This window comes from Poecilia formosa, unplaced genomic scaffold, assembly GCF_000485575.1.
Source record: "Poecilia formosa unplaced genomic scaffold, Poecilia_formosa-5.1.2 Scaffold74, whole genome shotgun sequence".
Taxonomy (NCBI): domain Eukaryota; kingdom Metazoa; phylum Chordata; class Actinopteri; order Cyprinodontiformes; family Poeciliidae; genus Poecilia; species Poecilia formosa.
Window position 1 is genome coordinate 1,129,722 of NW_006800013.1, and position 13,326 is coordinate 1,143,047.

Consider the following 13,326-nt stretch of genomic DNA (forward strand, 5'->3'; position numbering starts at 1 on the left):
AAATATATATATATATATAAATATATATTTATATAGCATAAGTGCTTTAATACGTCTGCAGAGCATGCCAATTGTTTTGATCCAACATCAAAATAATTGATTACTGAAATACTCTTAAGCTGCAGCTCTACAGCAAAGGAAAAATGTTTGCGCATTTGATTGCTGCATCTCTAGAAGTACTTTTATTTCTAAGCAAGGTGATCAATCCTTTGACATTAGTTCCAAAACTTACTCAAAAGGGACACAAATGTAATCAGCTCATCTGATTATGTATTTGCAATGATCAGATGAATGTAAAACAGTTTGTGCTGATTTAGTTAGCAGGACAACAGATTAATTCCTTTCATCCTTCTGGCAAACAGATCACCATTTTTTAAGTTATGAAAAAATTCAAGTTTGTTTTTCTACAGATGCAGGCAGCAAATGAAATTGCTTTGTGTATGACAAAGTGTCTGATCGTGAATTAAAAGCAGAACCTACCAGCCAATCTAGACACGCTCAAAGACGACTTGACACATTCTGCACATCAGCCTAGAAACGCTCCGATGACAAGGAGCTTAACTGGGAGGCATTTTGGACGTCATGTCATTGATGGAGTTAAATTAGTATACCCTCATATTTAAGCTTGTGGCCTCGTTAAGAAAATAAAAAAATCACGAACTACGATCAAACATGCCATGAAGAAACAGGGGCAACTAACTAGCAGCTGGCGTCAACTTCATGGATTTTTAATTAAAGAAGCTAATTTCTAAAAGATCAGACGAAACCACTGTAGTGAAAAGTGTTATCAGCTTTCCATGTTGCTTTGATCTCACAAAGACGCTCTTCTTCAAACTCCAGTAGTCCCAACAACATTAGTACTACCCCTAACTGAACAGTTAGGTAATTGGCAGTGCAAGAAATCTCCAAATTTAAATCAATTTTTCTTTTTCGACACCCTCAATGGAGGACATGACCAACATGATCCTGAGCAGATTAGAAGGAACCGACCGACACCTTGAAAAGAAGACAGGAAAGATGCTGTACGCCACTGCAGCAACAAGATCCCAGTGGTGGACGTCTACCAGGACAGGGGACAATTCAATTATTCATGTCATTACAGCATGGGGAAACAATGGCTTGGCTGAATGGATAGTTGTAATAAGAGGAAAGCTGAGCGTATGGGTCAAGTTGCAGTAAGGTAACAGGAAGACAGTCTTGGCAGGGGACTATAGGAAACTATGAAAAGAACTGGGCTTAAAGAGTCAAAAAGTTTATTCAATCTTTTTGTGCCAACATCTACTACAACACCACATCTACCCAAAAGAATTTCTTTGGAACATCAGTTACATAAAAAGTTCTAATTTAAGTTGAATATTAGTTCATAGAAATTAACAGCAATGACATGCAGTAGGTCAAGAACTTTTCAAATATGAAAGAGGGACCTAAAGACTATAACTAATTTACTACAAGTCACAAAACCACTTTATTTGGGAAAATTGCTATGAAGATATCCCAAGACGAGAAACTCTTCATGTCCACTGCATCGACTCCAAATCTTTGAAACACTTTTTCAAATACCACCATCTAATATATTCAGTAGAGCTAAGACAAGACAACCGCCCTTATAGATCTAGCCATCCTCTTCAGCTTGTCGGAGATCTGCCTGAGGAGATAGAAACTCCAAATGGGATATACGGTTCCTCCAGCGAGTTTGGAAGTCTGTCTCCCTCTCAGAGGCAGACCTCCAGAGGGAGCTGCCCTTTTGACTCCTAACAATGTGAAGGAGTAGCAGCTGTATTTTCAAGTCAACCTTGTATGACAAAGCTCCTCATCACATCTCTAATACCAAGTCCACCCACCCAACAAAGAACGCTTGAGACAATCAGATGATCAGTATCCAAAGACTGAGTCGAAACCAAGTGAGCAATAGATTGGGAGCTTTTAGGTTCAGATCTTTTTTCACTCCCAGAGATTGAAACATGTCTACAGATGACACATTGATCCAACAAATACTTAATTTACGAGGGTGTTGAAACGAACATATTTTTCCTAGTGACAGACACCACACTATTGCACACTCAAGACTCTGGCTTGAAGATGCCAACAGAACCATAATATGTGCAAAACAGCAAAGCCCCTGAAATTTCCAAAATACAAAGTAGAGGCCCTCTGCTCCATGAACATCACAAACAAAAATCTGTGAAAAGGGGTGCAACGTACTTGACTCCAACACGTCTCTGCCCACCGCATCAGTATCCACAATGACTCTGATGATATTTGGATGACATTAGTTGAGATAAAGTTTTGAAACAAACCCTATGCATTTACCAGTTCCACCTCATCAGTATAAAAAAAACATCTTGATGCAGTTTCCAAACTTTAGCTCACACAGAACAAACACCTTTACTGCTCCAACTTAGGGAAAATTACAGTCATTTAGCAACACTTCTGTGGTTCAATTTCAGACAAAAAAGAAAGTTTGCGCCATGAATGCTACCTCACAAACCAGAGACAGTCATAATAAAAACTTGATTCAACAATAGTCATTTTACAGCCGCTTCAATGTCAGACTGAGGTGTAGTCTATATTTAAGCATACACAGAAAAACGCTGCATACTGGATCAGCGGAGTTGTGCTGATTCTCTACAATGGTGTGCATGCAGACACTGTCCTTGCACTGACCCCCAGGTTTGGGTACATCGTTTTGCATGGCTGGCTTTTGTGGCAGGAAGCAAAATGAGGATGATGGGAGTATGATGTTAAGTGGTGTGATAGTCAAATTCTTTACACTGTGCAGACCGTAGTAAAACAAAAGAGCGGATTGGATTATTAACATCTCAACAGCAGTTGTGCGTTACTGCCTCCGACGCTGGAAATTACAGTGTTTCGCAGCTACTGAACACAAAAAGCAGTTTGGGAATAAACAGGAGGGAATCATTGTCAGGAGTAATTTTCATTCAAAGTATTTTCCAGCTCCGTGCTGCAAACCTTTAGTGTACGAGTATAGAAACATGTGGGTGGAAGATTCTTCCAGGAGGAGCACTTTACACCACATCCTTCTCACAGTTAAAATATGAAAGTAACCTCAACTTCTCTCTCTCTCTCTCTCTCTCTCTCCCTCTGGTGAGCATTAACACTGTAGCAAACCTCCATGATCTGGTAAAGAACTTAAGAATTCAGTCAACAATAGCAACAGGGATCACACAAACTGTAGATCAACCCAGCCTTTTACTTCATCTATGCAACCTACCTTGTGGAGTATAGGGAGAACTGGATTTTGATTGTTTATCAGCATCATGGATGGAACGGATGGGACATTTTGCAAACATTTCTGCAGAGATAAGATGTCAGAACGTTTGCGAGATGTCGTCAAATTTTTGTTTTCATTGGCACAAGGAGGACGCCCCATAAATGTTTAACTGTTTCAGTGTTTTCACAGTAGTTCTGTGAATATTAATCTGCTTTAAAGATTAAAATCAGCGTGTAAAGGCACAGAGTGAACTTCTCCATTGCTACACCCCGATATGTTCCCAACGCTGAGCTTTGCTTTGTCCAACGTGGTTCTGGAGTGTAGACAAACAGTCCTTCTGCAGTTTCAAGCAGAGTTGCATGCGATTAACGGTTTGTGCAAACTTATTTCAGACTTAATCTCATTTTGGTTTGGAAACATTTTACCATAAATGTGTTTGGAGTTTTGTACCATGTCCTGACTTGCACTTATCGATGAAAGACCAAAAATCTATTCCTTTTTGCAGAAGTCAAAGGTTAAAGTCATGCATCATATCAAAGCCTCTCGGTAAACTATCAGCAAGTACAAACTTTGGTTTGTTAAAAGGCACTATCTGGGATATCTTCATAGTTGAAGCTACTTTGATGAGCAATGAAAAGTGTCTGGCAGAGATATAAAAGCAGTTTTGTGTATGGTGAGCCACTGGAGTGTTTCAATTCTCTCCCACAAAAACAAACATGAGGCCGTTTAAATGGCCTCATGTCCAGCAGAGCCAGCGCAGGGCTTTGCTCAGCACTGCATTGCTCTTAATGGGATTTGACAACATTAACATTCTACTGAGTCAGCATCGGACTCTGTGCCTGCACTAGTCGATGTGCTGAGTACGGCCAGGGCTCTTAACTGTACATCTCTATTATTGTGCATGTGGGAAATATTATTAGGGAACGACTTAAAACTTGTGCATCACTTTCAGATACGAGATAAATGGCAGAAGCTTTAGCAATCTCCAACAACAGTCATTGATCACACTCATGTTAATGTTGCTCAGGTTTGTTCGGACGTAGTAAAAAGAGCAAAATGTTTGATTCACGTGAGATTTAGCAGCACAAAGATAAACATATTAAGATTTAATATTGCAAAAATTTGGCATTATTCGAAACTTGCTAAACTATGCAAAACATATGGTTCACTGTCTTACACCATTTTGGTTTTAGAAGCCACAAACTAACTTTTGAATAACTCCAGTTTCACAGCGTTTAACGCCTGAGGTTAACCAATACTGGGTTCCTGGCAGAGCAGAGATATGAAAACGAGGTGCAAATGGCCAATACTTACTTGGCTGTACTTTTTTATTATTATTAATATGAGGGTTAGAAAGAAATACAGAAAGGAGCCGTTACAGTTCACTCTGTGACCAGAAACTGAATTTTACTTTGATTGTTATGGCCAGTTTCAAACTCCTAAATCAATTTCATTTTGTTAAAATGGATCATTCCATTTTGTTAAAATGGATCAAGATGGAGTGCTTTATCACAAGTTGAAGCACTCCATCTTGTGATCCGAGTTATCCCTCACAGAGACACTGTAGACACTGCAGTCCAGCAGAGACTGCACTTCTACAACCTTCCAGCTGAAGGTTGTAGAAGTGCAACCTTCTACTGGAGCTGCTGGTCATCTTCAGATTAAATGCAAGATCGCCAGGGCTGACCTTCCCTCCATCCAGGACTTGGACAGGTCCAGGGGTCAGGAAAAGGGCAGCAAACTTCTCTACACACCCCACACATCCTGGACACAGACGTTTATCCTCAGCTCTGCGCTATATGTAAAAACCAGTCGCCACAGACAATTTCTTCCCACAGACTCTCTGATGAACACCTTACAGTTTGAGAAGTCAACTACTCTGATGTGAAACAAGAAAAACACTTCTGCACTGTCAAAATAACTCGCTGCCTTTCTTAAAAAGAGTACACGTGGCTGCAAACACACATATTGTTCCTTTGTGAATTTTATTTCCTCCATAGTTTATACATTTCTGCTTTATGTCTGTACACTGTGAAAACTTTACACACGAGTCAAATGATTATTTTTTGCACACAATCTCAGCCTTATTCTGATTATTCATATGTGCTGCTACCATATTACACTGGCAAGACAGTTTCTGCGTTAAAAATTGAGTCTTTTTCAGTTTTGATGACATTATTGGTCCAAACTGTGATGGCAACAAGACTCGGTCATCAACATTCGGTACAATTTGCTATAGGAGAGGAGTTTTTGTTTATTACAACAACCCGAAATGAAAATAAACCAAACAATGACAACAGTCAGCCAAGCTGCCACATCAGCCAACTATGTAGTCCATCTGCTGCTGGTCCGCCCACACGATCCTTTATCACACTTGATCTGGACAGCAGTCTGCCAGGGCCCAGCAGGGCAAAGCAGATGGTGTGGGCAAAGGCTGAGCACTTAGCCTCCACTAACAGGCAAGCCTTAAATCAGACAGACAGTGAACGGAGACCCGCAGCCTCACTGCTGTACAGACTGAAACACGTTCCCAGCAGAGTGGTGCAATGCATGAATGACTAAGGGTTGTTAATGCATGGATGTGGTAAGATGGGGGTCATAAAAGACGAGCAGAGTCAATTCCAATAGTTTGATGCTGACGCCATCTCTCCACAGACATTTGAGAAGTTGTCACCGTTATCAACTCTATGCGTTGTATGTTTTTTTTTCTATCCGAATACATTAGATATTTTATATACAGTTTGAGTCATGAAACATACAACTCAAGTAAAAGTGACAGACACCTTCGGAGCCAACAGTTCAACAGGTTAGACGGTTTGAAAGCAGCAAGATTCGTAACAGAACCGCACTTTCAATAGAAAAACTTGTCCAACTCTTACAAAAAAATATCAATGTCTTGGTTTCTTCTTGTAGTCACTGTAACAGAGCAACGAAGTAACACAACGACACATTATTGTAGCTAAACAGAGTTTGGGAATCGAACTGATTGTTGAACGCGAAGAGAGTTAATCGGCACTCGAAGGAAAGTTTGTGTTTGAAGAGATTTGTGTTGTCCACTAAGTGAAGCCAAGCGGCTACAGTTAATATAGCTCTTTTAGACTCCGTTAACACCGTCCGAAGAGAAAAGAGAAACACAAACTTACCATAAGCAGCCTTCCAACGAACGCATCCAGGCGAGTCTCCGAGAAAAGCGACTCGAGATAGAAGAAAACCCCTCTCACGACTTCGTCTCTCCTCAGACAATCTGAGCGCTCGATACAAACACGCAAAATGTCGGGAAAGTGTAACAAACAGCGGTGAAAAATGGCTGAATGTAGTCCGTTTTTAGGAGGGGGCAGGGAAGGTGAAATGACTGTGAAGAGGGAACGGGGAGGCTTTCTTTCTTTGTTCCTTCTGGCTGCAGCTTGTTCTGTGGATATATTATAGCCGCTCATGTGTCCCAGACAGCCGCTGATTGGCTGGAGCCACGGGATCAAGCAAAGGTGAGTGACGTTAATTTCGCCACAATAACGATGCATTTCCGGTCACGATGCCTTCAAACAAAATAGATGTAGCAAGAATACTGCTTAGTTAAGAGAATATTTTTTCGCAATTTTAAGGAATAAAGCTACAATAGTAAAAATATTAATGAATTTTATGTAGTGTTTATTGTTTGTACTTTCAAAAGTGCTGTACTTTTTAAACCTGATTACTTGATGCTTTTATTTTTGTATGATGATTTTAGTGCTTCCTGTTAGATGCTAGCGTTTAACCTGCGGTAGGGTGGAGGCGCTTTCATGCTTTACATAGTTTTATACTGAGCATAATCAAAATATTCTGGTGCTTATGAAATTCATGCCTATGAAATTCATGTGATATGATCGTTTTCCCATATTTTTCCTCAGTTTTCATGTGTGAATCTAAAATTTTAAACTTTAAAATTTACTAACCCCTAACCTCATATAAATTCACTTGAACGAGTTGTAATGTTTATTTTGACAGTTGGCAGTAAACTTCTATCAATCACATGGTATTCCCCTACTATAAATACACACAACTTCCTAAGGACTGTCATTTTATTTTATATCTATGTGCATATGTTCAGCCTAACTTGGATCAGGCTGTATTTTGTGTTATTTCATGCTTGGCTTTGTCTAAAGTGGACAGTGTGGTGAAAATGACCTAAAATGATGCAAAAGGCTATCCAGTTCTATTCTTACAAGTGGAGTAATAGTTTCATTAATCTAAAACAGTGTTTTAGCTATCTCTGTTCAGTGTAGAGTATCCAGCTGTAGTTTTGGTCAGTCTGAGCATGAGCATGTAATTTTTTTTTAACCTAAATTCAGACTAAATTCAATTAAAAATTATTTGAAGTAGCAATTTAATTTAAAACCCAAACAGGGAGCTCAGGTTTTAACTTTATTACACAGCTGCAGTGTACATCAATGTTAACTTAAAGTTGTTAATCTCTGCACGAGAGCATTCATTAGCCAATGAGCAAGTATGCAGATAATTGGGCTGGACAGCTGAGTTGAGCAGATTTGCAACCAATGCCCTACGGTTTTTAGTGGGCCCATTATGATTGTGTCAAGCAGCATGTTTTTCAAGGTTTGTCATCAATAAAGCAATATCAATACCGATGAGAATCTGCAACTAGAAGACATCTCATGTCCCTTTTAGGAACTACATTCTATCCCCTAGGAGGTCAATGCTCACCCCAGAAGAGCAGGATTTCACAGAGACCAACTCCAGAATTTGGGAGTGGAGAGGATCTAATAATCAGTTTCAACAGTCCCTGATTTTTAAAAGCATAATTTATTAAACCACTGATATGTCTTGCTTCTTTGAAGTTTCAAACCAATAAATACCATTAGCACTATTAGCTGTTTAGCTTTGGCAAAGAGAGGATTTGGCAAGTTCATCATGGTTGCTACCCACCTACTAAGCTTAGCAGCGAAACCCACACATTCGTTTTTTTTTTTTCTTATTACAAATTTGGCACCACTAAATTGTCAACTAAACCCAACAACGTTTCTTTCTTTAAGAATATTGCATTTGATTTAAACACTAGATTAGATTTTTAGCCTTTCAGCTCATAGCCTTTTTAATGCATTTTTGTAGCTTCTAAAGCATTACTTGGCAGAAAATGCTATCTTTTTTCAGATTTCTGTTCACTCACATCTCTTCACGTACAAATCCACAAGAGAATATCCCACCAATCACTCCTTTGCATGCACTCATTGCCTGAGTGATTCTGTTATACTGATGGTCCTCTGCTTCACCACTTAAAGACTCTGTACAAAATCCAAAGACGAATACAGAAGAGACACGTGAGAACTGTGAAGGAGCAGGCAAACAGGGTTACTTTGTGAGAAAGACAAGGAAGAGGAGGGATATGGGAGCAGCCGGTGAGAGAGAAGACATAATGAAAGATAGGCAACGAAAACATCTGATGTAAAGAGGCCTGCCAGAGGACTTGGGGAGGAATCTGCGAGGAACAGCAGAGGCAGGTTTCCTTGAAGTCGGCCCCCCAAAAAGCTGACAGGCAGGCAGATACATGCTGCCTCACCGCCTCAGAGCTTCGTTCAGCCAACAGCAGATATGTACGAGACTTGCCCTTACACAACTTGAGAAATTCTGCACTCCATTGTAGCTCTTAGTCATATGCACCTGAAGCTGCCTCCATCTTACTGAGACATGGTTTCAAAGTGAGCAACAAACATTTTACTGCTTGTGGTGACAGCTTATAGATAGATACATCCCCCCCGCCCCCCCCCCCGCCTTGTGCTTCCAGTGTCGAGCCAGGCATCTCCTGGCTGCAGCGTCGCTCCTAATGGACAGGAATGAGAGTGCTATTGATCTTTTCCAACAACTCTTGGCAAGTGAGTTTATCAAAAATGTCGAACCAGACCTTTAATGACTCACTGAAGAATGGCTTGAAAACGCAGCTTTGTGTTTTGGACTGATGGTCAAGTGATACTGACTACGTCAAGGGCATCACCTTCCAGTCCGTGGTTCTCCTATAAATTGATTAGAGGCCAGCTAACAGGAAAAGTCCTGTTTATGTTCCACAGAGAGTCTCTTACGAAAGGGAACTGATAACAATGCGGAATAGATTAGGGGTTTTTGCAACACCTTGTTCTGGATAGGCAATATGGCTCAAAACCCAGAGCGGCATAAACCTAGAGGGTGCATATGCTAGAAAAATTGTAGCTTTCTGCTTCTAATCTTCACAATTTTGGCACCACCTGAGGTAAAATAATCAGACTTTGGAATGATAAAAGATTTTTTGCTTAGAAAAATTACAAAGTACAAAGCAAAAAATAAATAGATAAACCAGCTAAACCCAAATTACCTTACTTTTTTGGGTTAATTATAGATAAAACTCAGATTTTATTGTATTAAAGGGTCAGAAATGTGGACACAGATGCAGTGATGCATTTGTCCTTGCTGTACCTGCTCGGATTTTTGTCCTTGAAGAAGTGGCTGAGATTTTCTTGTTTTTGAGCTATGAAGTTTAAATTCATTGAGACTGTGCTAGCTGAAAGTCTCAGTGTATTGGACAAAAGAACATTTCCACCATTCTGATCTATGAAAATTTGACCTAATGTTAAAGAATTGGCAGCAGGCATAATTAGTTTGCAGTAATTTCAAGTTGTACAGCCTCAGTTGAATGGTGTGTCTGTGATGTCATGAGCATTAGGCAGAATTTGTTCAAAAGCCTCATGATATTTAAACTGTGATCTTGTAAAAGCAGTGAAATATATTTGAAAGCTCAAATACTTGATGATAGATCATTGTCTTGTGACCTATTTAAAGATTGAATGGCATTTCTAGGCGACTGTAAGGGGAAGAAATGAGCCTTCAAAGAGCACAAGCTGTTTGATGATTTGAAAGCTTTTCTATTTCTACTCTATAGGAATAAATTACTTTAAAAAGTTTTCTTTCTTTAAAAGATATAAACAGAAGAATTCATAGGCATCATGTCCTGAAAGAGCAGCCAATTCTGATTTAGATTTGAACGGGTGAAATAGCACAAAAACTGCCGAAGTCATTAGATGTCAGATATGAACAGGAAAATAATCTGCAGAGGTAGAACCTCAACAGACTGAATGCCTTATATTAAAGTTCATAGCAGTACAGTTAGAAACAGCCAAAAAGAACGAAATAATTTGCTCTCCAAAAAAAGAAAGAGCTATTTCAGAGGAGGCGGAGGAGGTACGGGCTGCCTTTTCTGCAGCCCGTACCTCCCGGCGGCATTCTGGAGTGCCGTCAGTCAGTGTAGCACCAGGGTTCTTCTTCCTGTAGCGCTGCAGAAGAAAAGTTATAGAAATAACTTTCTAAAAGAAACAATACTTGTAGACAGTAGGATGATTTTCAGCAAAATCCTCATCCATATAAGATGCTATTGGAGGCAGCCCAAGATTGTGCAGGACACAAAGCAGAGTTCGGTTTGAGTGGGCCAACTTCCAGTTCCATCAGTCAACACCACTAATATTGTTTAGTTGGCCAATTTACACCTCTGATGTCATGGTTCACCAGTGTGCTAGGAAATTCTCTCTTTGCTTTGGCTAAGAGAGGATTTGGCAAGCCGACAGCTGAGCTAACCATATCACAGAACAAAGTTTGTCCTGGCTTCATATTTATGGCAAGCCTTAAATACAACAATGTAATCACTATATTTTTTTTACAAATGGTTATTCATTTATGAAATATATGTAATGTTTACCTTTTAATTTGAAACAAATACAGGATTAAATTTATCCCAAACATGTACATATATAAAGAGGATCCAGGACTGTGAATATTCCAGAGTAAAAAATGTTTTATTTGCACTTCTGTAAGTTTGTCTCATTAAAAAATGATACACACTGTATTGTCCAGTATATAATATTGCTAAAGTGCTTGCTTATCCAAAAACAGTTGTAGGCTATTTGAATGTGTTCGCTGACCTCTGAGGAAACTGGAGCTCAGCATAAGCAGAGATTGCTGCTGACTTGCAGGAAGGAAAGAGTAGCATTTTCTTCACTTTAAAGCTTTTATTAGAAGGGATTTCTTGTCTTAAACTTTGCAAAGTGCTTCTATGTGAAAGGCCGTTCAAAATGGAATCATAAATCTTTGGAGTGTCCCTTTAAGGACTAGTGAGGTTTCTTCCTAAGCCTGGATCTTAAAAATTTATTTCCATAACAGGTTCCGGAAATGAAGCAAAACGACTTTGTGATACAATAAAAGTTTAAAAGGACTAGAACACTTTCAAAATTACCTGATTCGGATGAATACCCACATACTCATCAAGTACGTAACAAAAGTACTTAATGACCCTTTTCCACCAGTAAATGACCCTTTTCCACCAGTACCTAATCTGCATGGCTTAACTCGTTTCACGTTTTGTCGTGTCAAACCCAAAAACTTCAACGTACTCTATTAGGTCCACGGTGCAGGTGGACACATCTGTACCAGGACACATGCAATCTAAAAATCAGTTTTTTTATGAAAGAGAGGAAGGATGTAAGCCGTTGTGGAAAAGCGTCTTGATCAGTGGGTACTTGTGTTTGTACTTGAACTTATTTCGATTTCCGTTTAAATGCCTGCCTGCACATACAAGAAGAGAGAAATTTGTTCTCTCTCCTGGTGGTGCAAGAAATAACACTATTGAATTTAGGTGCGCTTAACTCTACGGCTCTCTAACGTGCTGGATATTGACCCTCGAGGACAGCTTTGGAGCACTGGTTTAGATCAAAGCATTTTCATGAGTTGGCATGAAAACTCGTGTTTCCAGATGCTCTCTGCCCGGTCTGACTGAGTCTGAGGTGTTTTACAGCGAATGGGCAAAAACAACACTGGTAGAATCATACCCCAAAGACTTGCAGCTGTAATTGCAGCTGTTGTATTGACTTAGCAGGCTGAATAGAAATGCATGCCTTTGTTTCCTAGCTCCTATTTATAGAAGAATTTTGAGAATCTGGTATAACTGTGCAGCTGCACAGTGATGGAATTGGTAGCAAGAAGGTCCTGGGTTTATACCCCACCTCTTATCTTATGACCCCTAGAAATAGGTTATTTGTAACAGCTTCTTCGTCACCCTGGAATAACAAGCAGGTATAGACAATGGATGGATGGTATTATTTTGCTTTTATTTATCAATTCTGCACTACTTTGTGTCCTTACGCATAAAAAAGTATGAAACTTAAAACAGAGATCATGTTAAAGATGCTGCTTTCAGGACTAAATCAGTGACTAAACACGGAAAACCATGTTTAACCTTTTACTTTTCATTTGGATGACAATAATCCACTGGTTTCCCCACTTCTTGCTTCATCCTACAGTGTTGTCCCCAGTTTTTGGTTAACAAGTGAGACACCACCAGCACCCTCGAGCTCTTCCGATTATTCCAAGAATACTGCCATTCATGGCAGAAACTTTCAGGAAAACACACTCCTCCCTTTCAGTCACACACAAAATAAACCCATGTGGTGCGTGAGTCACTCTGCTTCTGTAACTGCAAATGTGACACTGAGGTGCTGCTGTTCAGGTCCAGGAAATGAGCTGTGACTTAGGGAAGTGTGTTTCTCAGCCATCCCACCTTCTTTTTACCCGTATTTATTCCCAGTTAGTGCATGCTACTCCTTTTTAGTGGAAAGATTCAGATGTTAGTATGTAATGGTAAAAAATGCTTGATGTGGTTGTATTTTATTTGAATATTTTATGTGTTTTGGACTTCTACAACAGCAGGGTGTCTTTTTGCAGTTCCTGCTCTAATATCTCGCTGGAGGAGGTCACAGAGGCCATCTGGGCCCGACCACACTGCCACCTGCTGGTAGGAAATATGTTTACAACTATCACACAAAACATGAAAACAAAAGCTAACCTAAAACTATCTGGGCTTTTTTTTCTAGTCTAATAAGCAGACATGTGTAGTAACAAGTTACATTTAATTTAGTAATTATTTTTGGTAAAAAGATACTTGAGAAAGTATTTTTACTACACCATAGTTTTACTATTATGTTTGAAGTACTTAGAGCTTTTATTTACTGCATGCAGAACAATGATGTAAAACAAAGAGTTTTATGTTAAAAAGACATTTTATTTGAAAAAGTGTTTCTCCTGCCTGGTTT

General features: G+C 39.5%; 1 protein-coding gene across 1 annotated transcript in view; it reads right to left on the bottom strand.

Moving 5' to 3' along the window:
* LOC103140715 (SPRY domain-containing SOCS box protein 4) overlaps positions 1–6,676 on the bottom strand; it is a 28,864-nt gene extending 22,188 nt beyond the window's left edge. The window contains exon 1 of the mRNA XM_007555975.2: positions 6,376–6,676. The gene's annotated coding sequence lies outside the window, so the exon portion shown is untranslated. The remainder of the gene's footprint in view (positions 1–6,375) is intronic.
* Between the last annotated feature and the right edge of the window lie 6,650 nt (positions 6,677–13,326).